The sequence below is a fragment of the Myiozetetes cayanensis genome, unplaced genomic scaffold, assembly GCF_022539395.1.
Source record: "Myiozetetes cayanensis isolate MyiCay16 unplaced genomic scaffold, myiCay2020 scf15, whole genome shotgun sequence".
Lineage (NCBI taxonomy): Eukaryota > Metazoa > Chordata > Aves > Passeriformes > Tyrannidae > Myiozetetes > Myiozetetes cayanensis.
In genome coordinates, this window is record NW_026087159.1 from 9,443,334 (window position 1) to 9,465,783 (window position 22,450).

General features: G+C 36.2%; 1 long non-coding RNA gene across 1 annotated transcript in view; it reads right to left on the reverse strand.

Moving 5' to 3' along the window:
* Nucleotides 1-22,450, reverse strand: part of LOC126637565 (uncharacterized) — a 297,103-nt gene that overhangs the window by 133,385 nt on the left and 141,268 nt on the right. The window contains exon 3 of the long non-coding RNA XR_007628349.1: nucleotides 12,976-13,052. This is a non-coding gene — a long non-coding RNA (uncharacterized LOC126637565). The remainder of the gene's footprint in view (nucleotides 1-12,975; nucleotides 13,053-22,450) is intronic.

Below are 22,450 nucleotides of genomic sequence, written 5' to 3' on the forward strand. Positions count from 1 at the left end.
GCTGCTGAGTTATTTTGTTCCCTTTCCAAGAGCAGTGCTTCAGCTTAACATCTCCCTTGCCTCAAGTTTTATCTCCTGGGCCTTCTAACTGGCCCTTTCCAGTCCCTTAAAAAGAAAAACAAAACAAAACATCAACTAAACAAAACAAGAAAAAAACACAAACAAACACAGAAAACAAGCCAAAAGAGGCAATCTGTTGCAAGAGGAATCTCAGGTAAATGTGTCCATCTTGACAAGGGTAGTATCAGTTGGAGAGGAACAGTGGTCACTGCTGAGAGTGGATTTGAGGTAGCATCAGTTCAAACTGAGGAGAGCTGGGGAAGAACCTGCTTTCAAAAATGTTCTGTTGAAACTGTCTGATTGCATGTGCAAACAGCACTGAAATGTTGTCCTCTGGATGAAGGAGAGGAATGAGGTCAAAGCAAGGCCGTTAATTACGTATGAGATACCGAGAAGCTTCATCAGCACTAACTTTCAGAGTAATGTCCCACTGATTTGGGGAATATTCACAGTTCCTAAATTTAGAAACGTGCAGACACTAAGAAACTTTCTACTCTTTTTAATATTTGAACTTCAAATCCTCTAAGATCTGGCTTATTAATTGGTTAAACAAGGACAGTCATTTTACCCAGCACTGAACCATCTAAAAAAATCAAGCAGTCTCTCAATTAAATGTACGTCACTCCCACTGAAGTCAACTAAAACTACTTTTTGATAACCTCATGTTTAACTCTTGAGAGTGTCTTAGAAACTTTTTCAAGATAATTTCTTGAGCTTTTCAGCTACTTTAAAGGCACAGTTGTCTTATTTGGTATTGCCAGCTGGTCAAACTCAAAGATATTCAGAGCTGAGAGAAACACTACAATTCTTCTCATGTGTGAATTCTTCACTGGAGTTAAGTTACAACCACTAAAAATAATTTATTCTCTAATCATCTAATAAAACTTCTGAATATATCAAGTGCCTGAGCAATGGACACAGCCTACTTACCCATAAAAAATGTCACTCCTGAACACAATTACACTAAAACTAACTTTATCATTGGATTAATCAGGGTGAAAAAAATATGTGAAGTCAAATTCCAGACTTAAAGGTTTCTACTCTTCTTAAAAAGGGGTGCAATGTTTCCCTTTTTCCAGTTACCAGGGACTGCACCTGACTGCCATGACTTTTCAAATGTCCTTGGACATGCATACACAATCAAATCTAAGGTTTTGATGAGTCTTTAAAGGTTAAAGTAGGATTAGTCAAAGCATCAAATGAAACTCAAATTCAGATATTTAAATAATCATTGTTTTGATTATATTGAAATCTATGGTTGAAAAGAGTTGTACAAGAGTAAACTAAAACCTTAAAAGGAGGAAAAGGAAAAAAAGAGTTATCATTCTTCCTTTGTACCTTGTACAAGCATAAAGAAAGAGTTATATAGAAAAAGGAAAATGTCTCTGAACTCAGTTTTTCATACACCAGTGAACTATTGTAAATGATCTGCCTGACAGGTATCTGCAAGACTGGGGTCCAATTCAATATACCAAGACAGCTTAGGTGAAAATGATGAAAGCTCATTACATCACAGCTACTACAAGATCCTATTAAATGAGCAATACAGATTTTGTCTCAAAATATACAAAAATTTTCATCTTGGAGAAAAGGTATGTGGTAACATAGTTCTTTCTTTTTAAGGTGGGACTGCTCAGTCCCTCGGGTATTTTTCTGGAGCACAGACAGATTTGGCTGGTTGGTTGGGTTTGTTCAATGATCAGCATCTCCCACATTTGTAATCATTGCAAAGCAGAAGGAAATAATTCTTTTACTAAAAGATCATGCAATTTTTAAGAGAAACTTAACCCCATAAGTAATTTTTAAGGAGTAACAGCAGATTGTGACAAGACCACAGACAACAAAAAATGTCTCTCAGGTTACATTCAAGCTGATTAAATAAGAACTGTTTGTCTTTACCTGCTCCCAAAAGCCTTTTAGGAGCTAAGACAACAGATGTTTGTCACTACAGCCAGTCACATGCTGCAATTTCACTCTAGTGAACATATTTTGGAAACAAGCTAATGAGGTGATCTGCAAGAAATATGTTTGGTCCCCCTTGGCTAATATTTCATTACTGATGTCAATTACCCTTCATCATTAGGTATAAACAACCTGTAATTACTTTATCCTCTGGAAAAAAAAAATTAAAAAAAATCAGAATGTTCTCTAGGAATTTGTCTAAAAAGTCACATTTCCACAAAATTTCTAAGCAATCCTGTCAAAATGGTGCCCTTAAAGCTTTAGGAAGCATAGGATTATAGACAATCTTTAACACCTATTAGTCATGGTAATATCCTATTCAAAAATAAAAATAGCCTTTATCTAAGAGAATTATTATTAAATTAACTAGCAGAATCATAACAGCATTACAGACTGTATGGAAATACATTCCTGGAAACTTCCCACAGTTTCAAGTCTAATTCAGGCTGCTCATTTCTGTACTCATCAGGACAAGAAAGAACATGAAATCGAGAAATAACTGGAGGAGTAAATGATTCTGTATTCTGCTGCTTTTTGTGCTAATGACTTGCTGTGCTTTTCTTTAATGGAGTATTTTCACATTTACATCTAGTCTGTTAAAAGGAGATTTAAAAGTGGTATCAAACACTACATCTGCCCTTGACTAATTCTGCCAAAATTTGTGATTTTTACAAACACATTTTTTTCCCAAGCATTTCCCTCCTTTTAGCTGCTGTCTTAAACAATTAGACATAAAACAGACAAACTGAAAAAGAGTCTCTCATTTATGATCTTGCTGTCATTTGTAACAATAGTAGGGTAAAGACTTATTGGGAGGAAATATAGTGTTTATGTAGAAGCATTAAATTTAGATTGGATATCAAATTATTTTCCACTTCTCTGCAATGGGGTTGGAGAACACTCTTGAAAGTAGAATAAAAAATTAATCTTACTGGGACAGTAACAGTGTAACTATTGAGCGTGATGAACTGAACTGCAGTTTTAAAAGAGCTCAAATAAAAATGGATTAGCACTTGGCTTCATTTATATATGGTACAATTTTTGTCTGTGAGATCAGACAGTGAATTTGTAAAGCCTGTGGGACATGACAAGAGACAGGTGATGGCAACACCACCACATCCACAGACTGCGTGACTTGTGTGGTAAATCAAACACTGGACCATCAGCTTTTGGGAGACAACAGAATGGCTGAACCAAAAGACAAACCACAAAATCACTGCTACAAAGTTTTGGTCCTTTCAGTATTTCCACTCATTCATGTTTCTCCTCAAGATTTTTATTTTTTTTTAGTTGAGGTTTTGGTTTAATGTTATATTAAACTAATACTTTTAAAAATGGCAGAATAAACACATTCAAAAGATTTCTCTGTTTGGAACCGGCTGCTTGACTGGCAACTGAAGGTGCACAAGACATTGCAGAATCAGTTTTCATGCTTAGAAACAACATATGTAAAAACCTCTCTCAGTGACTCTCACATGGCAGCATCCAAAGATGTGACTCAGAAACATCACAGTAGTGACTCAGCCAGCTCCACTTTGTGACACAGCGATACAGTCACAGCTTTGGAAATCACAAGACTGCAAGTTACACTCAGACCATCAAAATCTGTCCTGGACTAAGCACTCACAAAAGGAAACAGTCACAGCTACTGCAGAGATACTACAGAGTTGTAAAATTCTTAGATTCTCCATCTAATTGTGCATTTTACTGTACATTTTAATGTGTTTATCAGTCCTGTGCACTGGTTTCATTGTGTGCTATGCAGTAGTTGGGAACAGGAACAAATGCTTTCCACATAATGAAATCAGTTGTTTAAACTAAAGCAAATGACTACCTAATATGGAATAAGTGGGATAAATGGTTTGATTGATTTATTGTGGAAACTATGAGGTATTAACTGCTTATACTGTGAAGACAGTTTAAAGCGGTTGATAAGATTGCCAATTAAAAATACATTTGCAAAGAAAAGAAAGGGAACAAGAACAGAGTACCTACTGAAAAATTAAATTAATCAAGAAAAATTGAAATAGATTAACAATTAGTAATACTCTCAGGACTTACTAAGCTTCTGCTTAGGATGATGGAAATAATCAACACAGTTTCCATGAATTTAAATTCAGGCCTTGGGCAGACACCCTAAAGTGAATAAGGTTCATTTTCACAACCAAGCCATGTCCCCAGGTGCCACACCTACACATTTTTTGAAGACTTATAACAATGGTGATGTCATTATTTTTCCTGGCCAGCTTGTTCCAATGCCTCACCACCCTTTCGGTGAAGAAATTTCTTTTAATATACAACCTAAAATTATGCAGCTATTTGTATGCAAAATTACAGGAATTAAACATCCATTCTTAAAACTTGCCTAATATTAGATGTCTGAAAAATCTCTCAGCAAGAGGATACTCAGTGTTGTTTCTGTGGGGACGTACATGAGTTTACCTGAAATAAAATAGCACTGCCATTAACCATGTCAATAAATATTAGTCCACTAATATTTACTAACCTGTCACTTTCAGTTTGTAATTGAGGAGGTAAATGGGAAAGAGAGAAGCCTCAGCCCCAGAGAGTTAGGAATCAAGACATTCAAGTCTATTTTCAATTGGTTCCAAAGTTTTTAATAATATCTTCCTAGAAGAAAGGGCTCTTTTGTAGATCTAATACTGTCACCAATTGGCACAGCCACTGCCCAGCTCCAGTCCCAGTCCAACACTGGGCTGATAAATGTGTCGTGTAGCCTTCTGGCCTCTGGCTGCCATGAGATTAAAGCAATACTTCTACTACAGCAAGATGTTTACACCCTCTTACAACTTCCCTTTTAGCTGCTGAGTTTTCTGAATAATTGCATGTATAAACCATGTACTTTTCTTACTTGTGTTCACCTATTTAATGACATAGTGTTGCAGCAACTTCTGAAATTATGATGTACGATGCTTTAGATTACAATTCTTGCCTATTTCCATTGTATAAGTACTTGATAGAATCAGGCAAAATAAAAGGGTTTGGGATTTTTTTATTTCTCTAAGATTAGCAGTTGTTGAAGCTCCTTTTTCTAGCTCCCTGTAGCTCATCTTTGGTGCAGACCAACCAACCCAAGGTGTAAGATGAGGTTCCCCTTAAGGGCCCAAATCCATCATTGCTTTACTTAGGCAACCAGCTTGGATGACATTAGAGCTGGCCATAACATTTTTATACAAAAACTATTTAATAAAATCAATTGAAAAACTTTTAATTGATATTTTCAGTTACTCCATAGTTATATGACACAAATTTAAGATTTATTGAGGCAAGTATCACTTTATTCTTTTATTTAACATTCATTATTGAGGTTTGGAAAAGCTTGTTGGGAAAACTTAAATAACAGAAAAAAGTATATCTTTTAATTATTGACCTAAACTATAATAAACTAAATGCTAAATTATCTAGAAATATTAATTTAAACCTACTTTAATTTCTATGTAGACTGCAGTGTAATGAATAAGTAACAGACTGTCTTCCACAGAGCAATATACTCTATCACAAATCTTGAGCTGTACTTTCTCCCTTATTTTTAGCCCAAAATGTGATTCCAAAAAGATATTATTAAGTTATAACACCTTAGTCCTTTTCAAGCTCCAGGCACTTAAGATGCTGAATTTTAGATTGCTTTTTTTATATTCTGCCTGTTCCTGGTTTCCTTACTGTATGTTTAGGCATTAAAACTGCCTGCTCAATTTCCTCCCTGCTTAGGAAGATATGACAGAAAGATGAAAAAGTCCACCCTTAGTCTTGAATAGCTAAACATACCATAAAAAAAGAAACAAGTGGAAACAAATAGCACCTTACCGAGGTAGTTTACATCATGTAGTCACTGAAGATATACTAAAATAAGAGCAATACAGCACAAGCCTGGTCATGGTTCTTCCAGAAAAACTACAACTGCTATTCCTCATATTTTGAGTTTCTATTAGAAGGCCCTTATATAAAAGAAATTCCATTAAATTAGTCTCATTATAACAATTTCTTGAAAAAAGAACTGGAAAGGTATTTAGTACAGTGAGAGTAGCAATTTTTAAGTTTCACTTTCTGCTTAAATAAAATGTTTAAACCTGTGGGGAAGGGTTTCAGAATACCAATTAATGACCGAAATTTAATCCAAGTCACTCTCCATTCTCATATCTTTCAATGCGTAAAATTGAATCCTGGCAATACCTTCATGACCAGCTCCTGTTGTCTTGGAAAAATAAGGAAGAAGTGGGTATGGATCTCTACAACTGAAGTACTAGAGGGTATATTTCTATTTGTAGATAGAATCTGACATTGCAGAATGTGATCTTAAGGGACGGTTCACCATAGATGGCACAAAAAACCCCAAAAAAGCAAGTCTCAGAAAAACAGTTTTTGCATAGATCTCTACCAAGAGTCATCAATATGTATCTAACATATAATAAATTTCTTCAGATAAATTTCAGCAAGGTGGGGAAGAAAAAAGTCCCAAACTCATCTGAGGAGAACACTATAAACTTTTATATTTTATATTTTATATATCATAGAATGGTTTGGGTTGGAAGAGACCTTAATTCCAATCCCCAGCCGTGGGTCGGGATACCTTCCCCTGGACCAGGTAGTCCAAAGCCCCATTCAACCTGGCCTTGGAAACTCCCAAGGATGGGGAATCCACAACTTCTCTGGGCAACCTCTACCAGTGCCTCAGCACTTTGAGTGTAAAGAATATCTATTATATATACACACAGAGGACACTTCTTTTTTCCAGACAAAAGTGACATTTGCCACCACAAACCAGTAGCAGCAGTACCACGTGTCTTCAGGCCTTCTGCTTAACAAGGAATTTGCTAATGGGAAACAGTGACAGTCAGCCTCCGAGGCAGCAGTTTGTACATACCCAAAAGGCTGATTTTGTTCACTCTCATACTGCTTCAGGAGAAATACTGAGCCATTAGCAACACCAAATGTAAATAAAAATGATGATTTCAGAACAGGAAAAACAAACAAACAAACAACAACAAAAACAGCAAAAGGGCATATTAAACTAAATGAGTTGGCACACCAGCCTGTATCAGCTGGAACAGGTTCCAGGAGGAAACAGCCCTCAGTCAGACCTCATGTGGGTAAATGCAGCTTTAGCCCAACCTCACACACTGGGACATACCAAGCTGCACTACCAAACAACTGTACCATGGAGAAGGGAAGCACTGAGCTCCTATTCAAGCTTAAAAAGTATTTTTATAGTTTTTCCTCGGAGCTTTTGTCAATAATAGTTAACTGAGCCTGTTTCCTTTGCAAGGCATGATGGCAGTGGGTGGCTTTAGGGTAGGGGAATCTCTTGCTGTTCCTGGAGAGCTGGTGACAGCACCACAGCTGATTTCATGCGAGATATTTGCATTCCTTTTATGCTAACAGCTTATTTTTAATGTTAGGGAAATCAAACATTGCAAGACAGAATAATCAAGTCACATTTTCCTAAGAAATGGGCTCAGTTAATTACCCTTTTCCACAGAGGTAAAAGCAGTGGTACCTCAAATACCTCTGTAAAAGAGAATGTAAGCAATAATTTGAAACAAGTGACTATTTTAAATATACTTATTTTACATATTGTCAACTGGTGGGAAATTAACTGTATAATTGGTGCAGTGTTTTTCAAGGCTGAGATTTATACTTAGTGAAACAGTTACCCTATATTGAAAATAAAGGGGGGGAGGGAAATTTCACTTAGCAAACTTGGAACATTTTCCTACAAGCTGCTTTTGACCCCATCTTAGTGCTGATGGAAATATATTCCAGAATTTCCTCTCAAATAACACTGAGCAATCAAGACAAATTATTTTTCTGCTCTGCAAAAGCAAATTAGATGTCAGCTCCTGGTTTATATTCCACAAGCTGCTCATCTGGAAGATCTGATATGAAGATCTTCCTTATAATTATTAAGAGAGAAATGCCAATATGAATATACTGTAATTACACAGGATAAAAATCTACCCATCCCATGCTGTACAATGAGATTTATATAAATATATATATATTCAGTCTATTCTGAGAATCAGCTTAAAAGGCAAATGACTCTAGTAAAGAGTAATATGGTCTCCAAGTGATATAAAGGACAACATATAGCACAAGGAGGAGCAAAAATAAGTACAATAATCAATATGATTGCATAAACATCTGCTTTGCACTCAATCTTTTTTTCTGCCTTATAATGCACCTACCTTCCCATGCTGTATTCCTATGCTACACCCCACTACAGGAAAAATAATAGAAACAGTAAGAAGAATAATCAAGGAATTTAACTTGCAGATGTGGTACAAACTCTTGCCATGCAAACAAAGAGGGAAACTAATTAAATCCATACAGTGATAAAATAGAACTTCATTAATTGTTCAGGCAGTAGGTTTATGAAACAGCAGAGAAATTAGGTCTTTGTATACCTCACTGATTAAGTATGGTAAAAAACCACAGTTCATAAAACTGGACATCCAACATTGTCTCTATATAAAGTGTTGTGCAAATATCAAAGTAATTTTAGTAGAAAAAGAGATATATGTGCCACAAAAAAGGGAAATGTATCTAGTTTCTGTGTTTCCATTTCATTTGACTATTTGGTTGATGGTTTGTTGCATGTTACTTGTGTTGACAGGAAGGAGTTATTTTGGATGGAAACCTTTATACCTGGACTATTAAAAAATGCTGCAGCAAATCCCCAAACTTTTCCACTTACAATCAATCCAGCTTCTGAATGGAGACAGAGTAGTTTGCTGTGACTACATTCTTGCAAAGAACTCTAATAGCAGATCTCCTTAACTACTGGCATAAAAGCTACCAACATTGGTTTGAATTTCTAGTGTGAAGACCCCACCTCTCTGGATATGTAGTGAATTAAATGCCCAGTGAAACAGGATCCAAGTCACAGCTAAATACCAACAGAAGTTAAACAAGCATAGCTGCGTCTTATCCACTTGTTTCTATTAAAACGGCCCAAAGCAAGGCAGACATAATAACCAGAACTGCATTATTTTGTTATTTTAGCACTTTGAAAATGTAAATAGAATGATAGGGGATGAACACAACCTCTGCTTTCATAATGTTCTTCAAAACCCTCTTATGAAAGAGTAAATTTTCACATAGTAAAATCCATCAAACGGTCAGATTGTGCAAACGTCAACAATTCAATAGCTTTTGTATCCTGCTCTTGTAAGGATTTTATATCCATCTTCTGCTGAGCACTCAACTGACATAAGAGAAGACTTACGGTAAAATATATACATAAAGTAAAAGGGAAAATTCAAAAATCTTAATGTTTGCTAACAGAAATTTTGTGAAGCTTGCAAGGAAAGGCATGTGGAAACAACTGAACTGTCATGATCACGACCATATGTTAAACATGTACAACGTGTGGATAGATGAAAAGAGAAAATTAAAACAACCACTGAGTTATTCTCAAGTGATTTTGAGGAAGACATATCACCACTAACAAAGCAGTCACAGATTTACAGTAACAACAAACAAAAGGCCCCTCTTATATCAATGGGAAAATAATAGACCAAAGACAACTATTTTTCCTGTTCTTATATAGGTTGACTATTCATTTTCAATATTGCTTGATGACTTTCTGATGACTAGGACATGGTATTCTGTATTTGGTAGTACATGCCTAAATTTAGGTGAGCATCTTATGCATAAAATGTTCTAAGAGAATTATGGAAGCATTTGTGCTGTCATTACATAACTTCTTTTGGAAATGGAAGAGCTTCACAGTGTACTCTGTTAGAGAAAATGCATTTGAGAGTTTCAGAAAACCCTAAGAAATATCCTTCTTGCAAATTCTTAAACAGATTTTTAAAGCTCTTAGCCTGATGAATGTAAGAACTGTCTTGGCAACAGGTCTAATTATGGAGAGTTTATTACCAGAAAAAGGAGATAATGAAATGAGAACCAATAATGATTTCATCAACACGTCTTGAAAGATATTCTCCTTTTACACTAATAGATAGCAACTACTACAGAGAAATAAAGGCAAGACTCCAACCCTGACAAGCAACAGAGTTTCTGTGCAAACCATAAAGTTTGAAATCTGTGAAGTGATTAAAAAAAAATGGTTTGCTATGTGGCAGTGGGGTATGTATCATGTGAACACTGGCCTAAGTGTGCAGAAGGAGGAACAGCAGCACTGGAAAGGAAGACAACATGATTTCAGGAACACAACTGCTATTTATGCAGTGTGTTTTCACTATCTCTTTCCACTAGTCTTTTGTCATCCAGCGGCAGCAAGACTCAGTCTCCAGATGGATCCTGCAGCTGTGCACATTTGGCTGAAAGGTGTGTCAGCTCCTATTTGTTCTCCAGTCAGCCAGGAGGCACATGGCACAGGGGCAGGATCAATGCAGACGTGTGGTGAAAAGAGCAAGTCACTCTGTGAGGGCGACCCGTGCCGATGCACGGCCCTGCACACTGTGGGACTACTGGAGTTGTGGTCTGGGCACCCCTGGTTCTCAGCTGTACCATCTTAACCAGGCAGCTGAAATTACAAAGCAATATTTATTCCTCAAAAGAGATGTGTAGACATCACAGCCCATGTTTTACCAGACCTATATATAAAACCCTGATAAGGAATATTGCTGGTGTGCCACATCCCCCGCACCCATTCACTTCTCATCTACCCTGCTTCAGTTTATTTGTTGATACACATGTTGCATCTAGACTTCTCATTTGCTCTTCAAAACATAATTGCAAAGCTGAGGAAAAGAAATAAAAAATAATAGCAAAGCTCCATATGCAGCAATTCAATGCCTAGCAACCTGTGATAGACTGAAGGAAAAATCACAAATTATCTGCGAGAGGCAGTTGGAACAAGGGCTTGGGGTAAACAGACACACAAACAACATGTCAGCCATGATAAAGAGTGTAAATTTGAACAGATGTCACTTCCAGAGCAGCAGCAGGCAGATTAAACAGAATTGGCTTTGGATGAAATCCAAGGAAGAGTGAGAAAATATGACGCTTTCGCCCTGAGCACTTACAGAAATCTAGTCTCCAGAAGCTCTTTTCTTTAGTAATCATAATTGAACTGGGCTAAAAATAGGAAGACTCTTTAAGAAAGCCAGTTTAAAATAAATGCATTTGTTACACATACATATTGTTCTGTAAATGCTTCATTTTCAGGTAAAAAGAAAAAAATCCCTGTCTGCTATGAAAAAAAATGCTAAATAAGTAGCCTTCAAGTTATAATAATTAAAGGGAGCAGACATCTCTCCAACATGCTACTAGTGCTTAATGAATCTAGGCCAAGTCTCTGGAACAAAACAAAACGTTGCAACTCTTCGAATTAAATCATAGTCATGATAAATTTCTGCTGTACTCATTGCTTATTGAATAGTTCTGGTTACTGGGGTTTGCACATGTATGTTTTAAATCACTTGCATATATCAGTTTATCATATACCACGTACCCCAGCAGAAACAGAGATAATACAGAACAACTGAAAACCTGAGTGGAGGAATAACAGGAAGATCTATTTGGGTTTCCCTTAAAGCCACTCTAAACAAACTTCGCCCTCTTATTCTGTTCATTTGCATCATTATCACAATTTCCAAATCCCTAAAGACAGGCCAATTAAGTGTCTCTCTATAGCACATGGGTTTGTGTACTGGGTTTTGTTTTGCTTTTGTTTTGGGGTTCATTTCCAGCACTGCAATGACTCCTTGGCTTTGAATGCCAAAACAGTGGAACTAAACTTTGTTCCAGTGGCCACAAGTTTAATGAAGACATCACCAGAAGAGTTCTTATATATTCCCCTCATAAGCACAATCATTATGTTAATTTCAGATCATAACACTAGTAGATATAAATGCCAATAAATGTCATCTGTCCACGTTTGCACACTCTAGAAACAAGAAAATTATAACTAAACCCCATTAATAAGCTTGAATTAATCCATCATCATCACCACCACTATTACCTTTAACTGTTAGACACAAACAAATGGGAAAAACATTTTGAGAAGTCGCAAAATAAACACATCACAGAGGTAGATTATCAAACCAACTGAATTTTCAATTATTAGTACTGAAAGGGACTCAGCATTACACCTTTATTTCTTGAAAAGACCTGCTTTCAGGATGGCCCACGGAACAGCGCAATTATCTTCATGAAAGCAAAATGAATGACAAGTGATTATTTCTCAAATTAATTAATATCAGCTCTCCTAGTTAACACTAAGCTCCATGTGGAAGAGATAAAAATCACACACTTTGTTTAATATGCACAACAGATGCCATCTCCACACATCTGAATAGCATTTTCATACTTGTAAGTCAGTATTTCAAGCCGAAACATCACAGAGTTTTTCTAAGTCAATAATATAAGCCTATGAAATTAAAATGCACTACTTGTGTCAAACACAACAAAATCTTTGTTTGTTTATTTTTAAGGTGATAATAAAAAAGATTAATGATACTGCTGGATAATGAAACAATCTGCCACAAGGCAAGTTGCAGAATATAGAATGAAGCTCTAGCAACAATCCTAAGGAAAGCTTCAGCTTTCTCCCAAACATATTAAGAAGTCCCTTCTATTACCAGGTGACATTTTTGCATTTAAAAGAGAGTTGATTTTCATGTGGTTCTTAAAGGTCAAACAGTTAATCTACCTCTTTAAGGAGAGTGTATTCCTCTAAGAGATTTCTAGAGGACATCAAATCAATAAGAGTCATCAGGCTCAAAAAGAATAAAACCCTTCCCTGCAAAAGCTTATACCAGTCCCTTTTTTTACCCCTTGTGGTAAAAAAAATTATCCATCATGCAGCATTAAAAAGTAGCAACCTTAAGAGCAGAACATAGATGTAAAAGATTTTTATATCAGTAATTCTGAAAAAAACCTTTTTCAGTGTGGAACCTGTGAGTTCCCTGTGCCTTTGCACTTGTAAGTCATAAAAACAATAAAGGAGTAAAAAGTTGAACTTACCAAAGTATGATACACTGGAATCTTCAACTTTCAATCTTCAGCTCTCAATTAAGTGACACAAACCCTCTGTGTTCCTGCTGGAGGTGTGAGAGACAAAAAGGGAACCCCAATGAGAAAAGGGTAGATCTGGCTGTAACTTCATCTTTGCTCAGTTTATTCAACATAATAAACCCATTTTTTATATTCCTAAGGAAACTACCATTTGCCCTCCACGCATTGGCTTGAGAAGTTCATTAGGGGAACTTCAAATGAAAGTAAACCACTGAATGATGGAAATTGTAACAAGTAATTTCAAAGACATTTTTGGGTTTAGAAGTCATTGACCTGGAAGGAGACTCGTGAATGTGCTGTTTTAGAATGGGATTCAAAAGAATTGGTCTTCTGTTCCTGGCTCTGACACAACCTTGTACAAGCGCTTTTTGAGTCAATTTCCCATTTAGATGATAATGATGACAATAATAACCTTTTTTAATCTTTTCCACAGACCAGGAACTTTTCAAGATGGTGACTGTGTCAAGACAGGATCTGCATATACAAATATATACACATACGCATAAAAGAAAACTCATCTTAATATCCTAATGTCACTTAAAGCCACTGGGCATCTCTACAGCACAAATGGAAGAACTGTAAAAAATAAACTCAGGTTTTGGTCTTCATTATATGTGTAAAACAATTCTATGCTCGAAAGGAAGAAGGGTTGAGAGCTACACAGGAATATTGAACCTTCTTTGAGGACAACTGTTTAACATCTTTCTGCATGTACAGAACAGCGCTGGTTATGATAGTTTTTCTTCTGAAGGAAATTAAAAAAAATACAAGGAAAACGGACTGAAAAAATATTAAAAAGTTGAGGAATTCTAAGAGAGGGAGCGAGAATAAAAATCCAGTGAAATCCATAACTACAAGTCTGCATTATACAGAGAGTACTAGAGTATAATGATTTAATTGGTTAAAAAGTAATTATTCCAGCAATAGCAAAACAATACGACTGCTTGGTCTGTGTTATGTCTTGAGGAATTCACCTCAACAGTGACATTGCCATTTCTGTCTGAGTTTAATATTAAAGCTATGGTACATACATTTTTAATTTTCATCCCCTTTCAGCTAATCTAGGATAAATCTCAATCATTACTCTGTCTAGCTTGCTTTCAAATCCAGGAATAAAATATCCATAGTCTATAGGTTTTGAGGCTTTTTGTTTATATGATAACTGCTTTTAATTACTATTTGGTTTGTCAAGCCTCTTCAATGAAATTTAAAATGCAATTATTTTCCACTCAAATACACAGTAATTTGAATGATTTATATTTTGATGTAATTAAGGTAAAAATAATCATTACATATAAAACATTTTATACCATTTCCTGACAATGCATTATTATTATTTATTTTTGAATTCTTATGTCATTCATCATTCATTTTGAAACTGTTTAGAGGGATAAGACAGACTGGAAGATAATTGTTGTTTCCTTTTATGTCCTCTCCGTACATTGACCCCTCCCCATACATACCATTCAATTAAGTAACTGCACTACACTTCAATCCTGCTGCAGATTAAGCCCCAGAGCAGTTTCCAGGTTTATAGATATATGAAACCTGAGCTTACAGAGGGCGGTGAAAAAGATGTGGAAGAAAGATACCCCAACCTCCAGGCATTTGGAGAAAGAAATTTTGGATATGAGCTTGTTCACAACAAAAGTGAATACATGGTGTACAATCCAATTCAGCACAGTAACACAAGTCCATCTTGCACAAAATATAGTTCTTTAATTCTAAAATCTTCCAGAAAACTATTTTTCTCTATTATCAACACAGTTGCATTCTAACCTGCCTTCCCAACAAGTCCATTTTGCACTGCAAAGGACTAAAAGTTCATACCCTGAAAAACTCGATCTCCTCTCCCATGCTTAAGTCAAGAGAGGTGTTTTAACCCTATTCTTTGATAATTTTAAGATTTACCCTTTAGAAAACTCACAGAGCTAAAAATTGTGACTGAAAGCACTCACGGATTTAGAATAAAACAGCCTTTGCTCTTTTCTCATCTTTTAAGCAGTCCAGTCCCAGGGTGAGATTAAGGGTGCAGTTTCTTAAGAATGTAAGTAAATCTAAATTGCAGGCTCTGTCAGTCCTCCTTCCTCTCCACTACTCATCCTCTCTTGGTTATATGCTTTTTGTTCAGTAAACTTCCTTAACTGGCTCACCACTGGATTGCTAAGATGAGTTGAAGTTGTTCTTCCCTCCTGCCTACCTACAATGCAGCTCCTCCTCCCTCCCTTTTAGCCAGCACCAACGATCACCAGAGCAGCAGATGAACCAGCCAGAGGAGCAGGCTCAGCTGAAAATCCCATTAAAAACATCCCAAAGTCCAGATCAGTTCTCAGCCCATCCATCTTGTGCAGAGTTGGGTATGGAAAATGAAACAAGACCAACAAAAGCACAAAGTTTTTTTAACTAAAAAAATCCCTTTAAACAACAGAAATTATATTAAATCATAATAGCATCATCATTATGTATATATATGTCTTTGCAAGCTCACAAAGAATTAAAAAAAAAAATTCTCAGTTAATGGACTCTTTGGTGACTATCTAGACTTAAATATTATGCCTTGTAAACAATGCAATATAGCCAATATCAAGTCATCCTTTCTTGTCAGGAAGTTATTAGGTAGTAATAATCCACTGTTCAGTGAAATTTTAGTGATGGAAAATAAGACAGCACAAAGGCTAGTATGCCTCTGATTACAGTATTTTTCCTGATGAAAGTAGTAGAGAAACTCCACAACATAGAAGTCTGTATCCTCTGTAAGAGGAACACTGGGTAGGATAATACAGGATAATGATAACATTTCCTCTTGAAAATACAACAAACAGGGACAGAGTCTATTGGATGACAGGACACAGAAGCAGATGAGTTATATCATGGCTTCCATGGTGAATAAAGAAAAAGCTAATCTAGTTAACATTGTCTGGTCTGGAAACTGTTATAAAAATCACAGAATAGTTAGAGTTGGAAGAGACCTCTGGAGAGCATCCAGTCCAACGCCCCTGCCAAGGCAGGATCACCTAGAGCAGGTTGTACAGGAGCTCCTACAGGTTTGGAACGTCTCTGGATGCCCTCCTGGGCAGCCTGGTCCAGTGCTCTGTCACCCTCTATGTGAAGCAGCTCTTCCTCATGTTGAGGTGGAACTTCTTGTGTTTCAATTCATGGCCATCACTTCTTGTCCTGTTGCTGGGCTCCTCTAAAGAGTCTGGCACCATCCTCTTGGCACCCACCTTTGAGATATTCATAGGTATCTGAAATGCTTCGATCAGACTTCCCAGAGGACACTGTGGTCTCAAATCATTCATGCCTGAGAAATCCAAGCTAAAATATTCAAGCCATATACTGGAGGGTGTATATTCTCCTGTTTCCTCGTGGTCAAACACTCACAGAGCAGTTATGTCTAAAAAGATAGTCATATTACTTAAAATGGTACTAAATTAACTGCTTAGCCTCCACTGTCTAACTACTAAGGACTAATCCTGTGAGTGCATATCTGCAGCTAAATGAATCACTAAGACTTTGCCTCTCTCTTCTTCTGCTTTGGTTGTGGTGTTTGGGGCTCAAATATTATCTCTCATTTTATATTTAAATAGGGCTTACCCCATAAAATGAAGGAAGAAACAACAGATGTTCCAAAATTTTAATACTAGCAATAATCTACAAAATTATTATAGGTGAGACATGACATGAGTTGCACACTATGAAGGAAAGAATGAGATCTCAGATAACAAAGCCTGAGAGTCAGAAGAAAGTTTAAATTATGCCTATTACCAAGGAGAGAGGACCAACATTCATTATGGGAATTCCATACCTAGTTTTGGATGAAAGAGACTGTACTGATTAGTACAGAGTGTAGATCTTTTAGTAACTGTTAAGAAGGGTAAATTTGACTTGTTAAGAGAAAAAGGGAGGTAGATCAATCATATGCACATTTTTATGTGCTAAATTCAACAATTATTTGAACCCATTGGCTGAGCAATCAATGAATGGATGTAGCCAATGTATACTGAAACTTGCTGAGTAGCTGGCCAGTCAACAATTGAAGGAAAGTTTTAAAGGATTATATTTTCAGAGGTAATTACTGTAGAACAAAGTTTCCCAGACAGAAAAAGCAATGAGCATGGCATGCTCACAAACCTGCCTAATTTCAAGAGGAACTTGATGAAACCTTTTCCCTGGTGCAGGAAAACATCTTTTTCTGGTGCAGCAAAACCATACAAGTTCTTCTAATGGATGAAGAAAAAACCGATACAGATAAACATTCCTATTTGAAGCAGTAAATTGTAACAGAAGAATAAGGCTTTAGAAATTAGGATACTCACAAGGCATCAGTGGAATTGCCCAAAAGACTGAAATCTGAACGTGTGCCTTTTTCAGAGTTTAAAACAGCATCTGCCCTGCTTTGCATGCAGCCTCAAAGACAACTTCACTAAGGAAGCAGAAAACTGCTTTTTCATTAGAGGAGATAAGAAACATCCAAATGGACAACAAATCTTGCTCTAACAGCCCAAAAGTCTCTGCTATTAGTTGCACAGAGCCATAATTGTCATTTTCATAGGAAAAGCAGAGTATAGTTGAAAGTATGTCTGTGCAACGCAAAGAGGGTATGAAATGAAAACTCTATTCCTATGTCCCAATAGGAGTTCTGCAGCAGATGAGATTCAAACACTTCCTGAGTAATCCACTGTACTTAAAAACACCAAGAAATCTTAAAGGTTTTATGCAAGGAACTTTAAAAACATTTTGACAATGTTATATTTTTTCCCCTAAAAAATACATTTCAGCTTTCGCTCCCTCCAACACTTCACAGCAGTAATTTGAGTGTGCTAACTTAAGATGTTTTTCAAGTTTTAAAGGTCATCAGAGTTCAAGAGGTATGTTCCATACTTGAAAAGTTCCCCAGAGTTTTAGAATTATTACTAGACCTCATTATATTTTCCATATATGACCATATCTCAAAGTTTGTGTTCAATTTTGAATAACTAGAATTTTTAAAGGTCAAATAAATAATGAGGTGTCTCACTGCAACAGGAAATATATTCCCTATTTTGCCACAAGGTTTTCTAATTCAGTTACTTCTGGAAGAAAGTTCTTTGCTGTATTGCATTATTGCATTAAGCTCTCATCATGCTTGTTAAAGAATATACAGTATAAACACGTTAGACAGAAGCATAATAAAATCTGTAGCTATGGTTTAGCCATGATAACCTATTCTAAGAAATTAAAATGTGTTTCAATATTTAGGATTAGTACTTCTCCACCACCTACAGCATCATATAGTTTCTTTATTGTTGCTTGTTCATTGGTGATAACAGTGGGGACTGCAGTCTAAGTTCCCTGCCTAAGATTCTAGTGGATAATAAATTTTTCTAGTAGTGTGTGTAGTGTTCGATTACATTACCCAGAAACTGATACTGTCCTCAATTAAAAGCTATTGCTCTCTCTTCCCAGCATCCTCCTCTTGCCCAGCCATTACTGCCACATCAGGTACCCTAATACACAGCTGGTGCTCCACTCCACTGGTGACAGGTAGAAAACCAACTGAATCAAACACATCACTTAAATTTTTGATCCAGACCAGTAGCACAGCATCACAGTGCCTCATATCCATGGGTTTGATTTCTTTGCTATTATATATTCTCCCATCAGCTATTAGCTTTCTTGTATTTGTTATATACTTCAGAATTGACTATTAACTTTTCCCATGTTCAACTCCACAGATGGTTTCACAACACAGGAAGCTCAATACCAATGACCACATTGCTGCAACTCATCCTTCCTCTTTTCTTTCTTTTTTTTTTCTCTAGAAGCAACTCCCTGCTAAATTACATCAGCACCTCTTAGTAAATGATCTGTAAGAGACTGAGGATTACATTTGATTGCACAGTATAAGTCAGTAAGCATTTCAATACTTATTTAAGAGAAAGTACTGCTTTGAATATTTTTATATCTATATCCATATCTGTTGATCTATCTATATATGTAGATCTCCACAGGAAAAAAATGCCTCGTGATTCTGTGAAAATGTCCATTAGATAATTACCCTTACTTATGTAACACCATAATCAAAATATTAAGGTTGCTTTTTACTGAACAGGCAGAGAAAAACTTGAGCAACAGAAACAGAAGTCAAATTCAAACCTGAACCTTTTCTAAGTTTGTGGTTGGTTGGACTAAAAGGCAAAGCCCTTCAGTTAGAATTTTCAACTCTAACTTTTAAGAGTGTTTAGATACCCTGAACTTGGCAGCCAAATACATGTTAGAGTTTACTATCTATTACTTCTAGTACAGTTTTACATTTCAGTACTTTCAGTGTAGCTGTCTAAACAGTTTAACTGTCATATAACTTTGTACTTGCTAAAGCTCTCCGTTAGATTTAAAGGTGGGGAACATAAATTTAACTCAGCTTTATGCTCGATTTTTATTTTTTTTAAATAATTCTTTTCATGAATATTCTTTTATATTTTGTTCCTTTTCCATAATTGTGTAGAAGAACCTTCAGGTAAATTAGAAATGTAATAATCAATAATTGAGTTTTATTAGGAGATTGAATGTAGATAGACATGCAAACTGAACATTAATGCACTGATTTATTCTGCTACTTAACTTTCAACATAGGATTGATTCAGAAATATGCTGAGGGAGACAAAAACATTTGTATTGGTGAAGAGCAGTTTTTCTACTTGGAACTGTTTTAATTTTTTTTTTTAATTCAGCTACAATATTCCCCAGACAACACTTTCAAACAATTCAAGAAGATTTTCTATGCTCACTAGATTGGTTATCCAAAAATCTTGTCACTTAGCAACTTCTGAGAAGCAACACTTGTGTGAATGACCAACATGCTGCGACGTACTAAACCATCTAGGGAATAATGTAGAAGGACGAGCACAGGAGAGATACAAGAAGCAAAAAACAAAACCAAACAACACCCCAAACCAAACAACCAACTAACCAAAAAAGCAAACCAAAAGCAACAAAAAGACCTGACCGAAAACCAGGGGCATCTTAAACTAAAAACTCCATAGTTGCAGCACAGCATGTCAACCTGTACTGTGAGGGACTGGATGAGCCTCTGGCTTAAAGCAGCATCATGATTTGCCTCCAGCACAGCAGGAAGAGATCCCAAAAAGGGTACCAAAACACTGATGAGATCAGATCAGCTGGACTGACATGAGGATATTGGGAGAGGAGGAAATACAGAAAAAGACTCTATCAGCCCAGGGACCATGTGGCCATACCCATCCTGGCTTCCAGACACCTCCCTGATTCTTTTCATTCCTTCAGCCTCTCCAGAACCAGCTCTGCCACTATGATAAATCTTTACCTGTGAATCATTCTGCTTTGCTGAGGCCACCCTTCTATATCTAGACAGTACCATAGTAATTTCACAACTGCAAAGAGCTGAGCCTTCAATCAGGCTATCACTCACTGACAGAACTCTTTTAATCACAGAAAAGTTAAAAGAAAATATGCAAAGAGGTGTTGCTTTTCCTCCACTTTCAAGTCTCAAAAAAACCATGAACAAACTGTCGCACACTACACCAGACCTGTCAAAGTAGATCTGCATCTCCGGGAGAAAAAGTCTGGTGCAAAATAGGAAAGACATAAATTGAAATAGATAAATCATGCCCCAGAGAATGTTGCTTTTATTTTATAATTAAAGTGATCAAATATTTCTAAGAAATTCAGTCAAAATCAAGGTGTGGTTTGAGCTAACATCCCTTTGACCTTTAAGAGTGTGTGATTAAGAAATAATTCATTAAGAAGTAGAATCAATACCTGAATGCTTATGAGGAGTTTCTCAGTGATCAAATTTTAACTTTTTAAATTAATGTAACACAAACCAATGGTGAATGCATGCTACAGATCTTTCTTTCTCTAAACACATTCAAACCATCCTCTCTAAGTCAATATTTTCATATCATCTCTATGTCAGATAAGATGGTAGCCACAAAAATATCAGATCATACTACATATATAATGCTGAAATAGAAATGTTTCAAAAATTTGAAGAAAATTCAAAAATAATTTTCGCAGTAAGATCTCAGAGTGACATTTCTTTCTGCTGTTGTTCCAACTGAGTTATTTTACCTACTTAACATCAATATATCAAAGCAAATAGACCAGATATTAGGAAGAATTTCATCACTGAAGGGGTTGTCAAGCACTGTCACAGCCTGTCCAGGGCAGTGGTGGTGTCACCATCCCTGGAGGGATTTAAATGGTATGTAGATGTGGCACTTTAAGACATGGTTTAGTGATGGACTTGGCAGCACTGAGTTAACAGTTGAACTTGATGATTTTAGAGGTCCTTTCCAACCTAAATGATTCTAAGACTCTGTGATTCTAAATGCATCCATTCCAGCATAATCATGTGAATATTTCAAATCTTTATTTCAACCTGGGAAAACTCAGTGTTAGCAGAGATCTGAAGTCATTGGATAATGGGGTAGAGCTATCTAAAGTTAACTTTTTTGATATATACTAAAGTTAACAGTTTAATGGAATTTTCATAACAAATTCTATGATATACTGACTAGTTCCATTCAGTAACCACAAGAAAAAGCTTGAGTTCTTGACATTCTTGAATGTATTACCTGAACATAAGAATTATTCACTGCTTTACTCTATTTGCTTTAGATGTTTTTCATAATTAATGTCTCAGTTCCATCTTCAGTGTTCCATCTTCAAGGCACTGTTATGGTATACAATGTGTTGTGTTCAATTCATTTTGCCCAATTTTTCACTTCCAGCCTAGGAAATTCAAAGCCAGAGCTCTGACACATCAGTCACACAATCAGCTAAATTAGGCTACTCCAGTTGGTTTAACTGGCAACTTTCATGCAAGCAAAACAAAGCAGCAAGGTTTTAATGGTTTAAAGCCTCCAAAGTGGATCATAATACAAAATGTATTGCTCATCAGCTGGCATAGAAGGCAAGGAATGCCATATGCTTTTAGCTTCATTTGTGTTGTTTATCTTTAATACTAAGCCCTAATGCAATACACTTTCTATTACTCTGCCATGTCAATCTTTTTTATGTGTAAGGGGATTGAGAAAACAAGACAATATTAGTTTCAATAGTCACAAGCCAATACAGACTCCACTAATTCCAGGGTAACTGAGAGCTACGCAGTCATAAATTACTACTCCATGCAGGAATTAGAAAAGACAGTTAACCACACAGTCAAAATACTTGCTTGGATGGATATCTGATGGCTTAGAGTTAATAACTAGACAAATCTGAAAACAAAACAGCAATAGGTCAAAAATATGGATAAGCAACTCAAGTTTTAAAGTGTTGATGCAATATTCAAATTCTACATATGTAACTAGTGTGTAAAGAATGAAGTTTCCTTCAAGACAGCACTGCATTCGTAGATTTAGGAGACATTTTCCACTTAAAATATGACAGTGCTTGGTGTTAG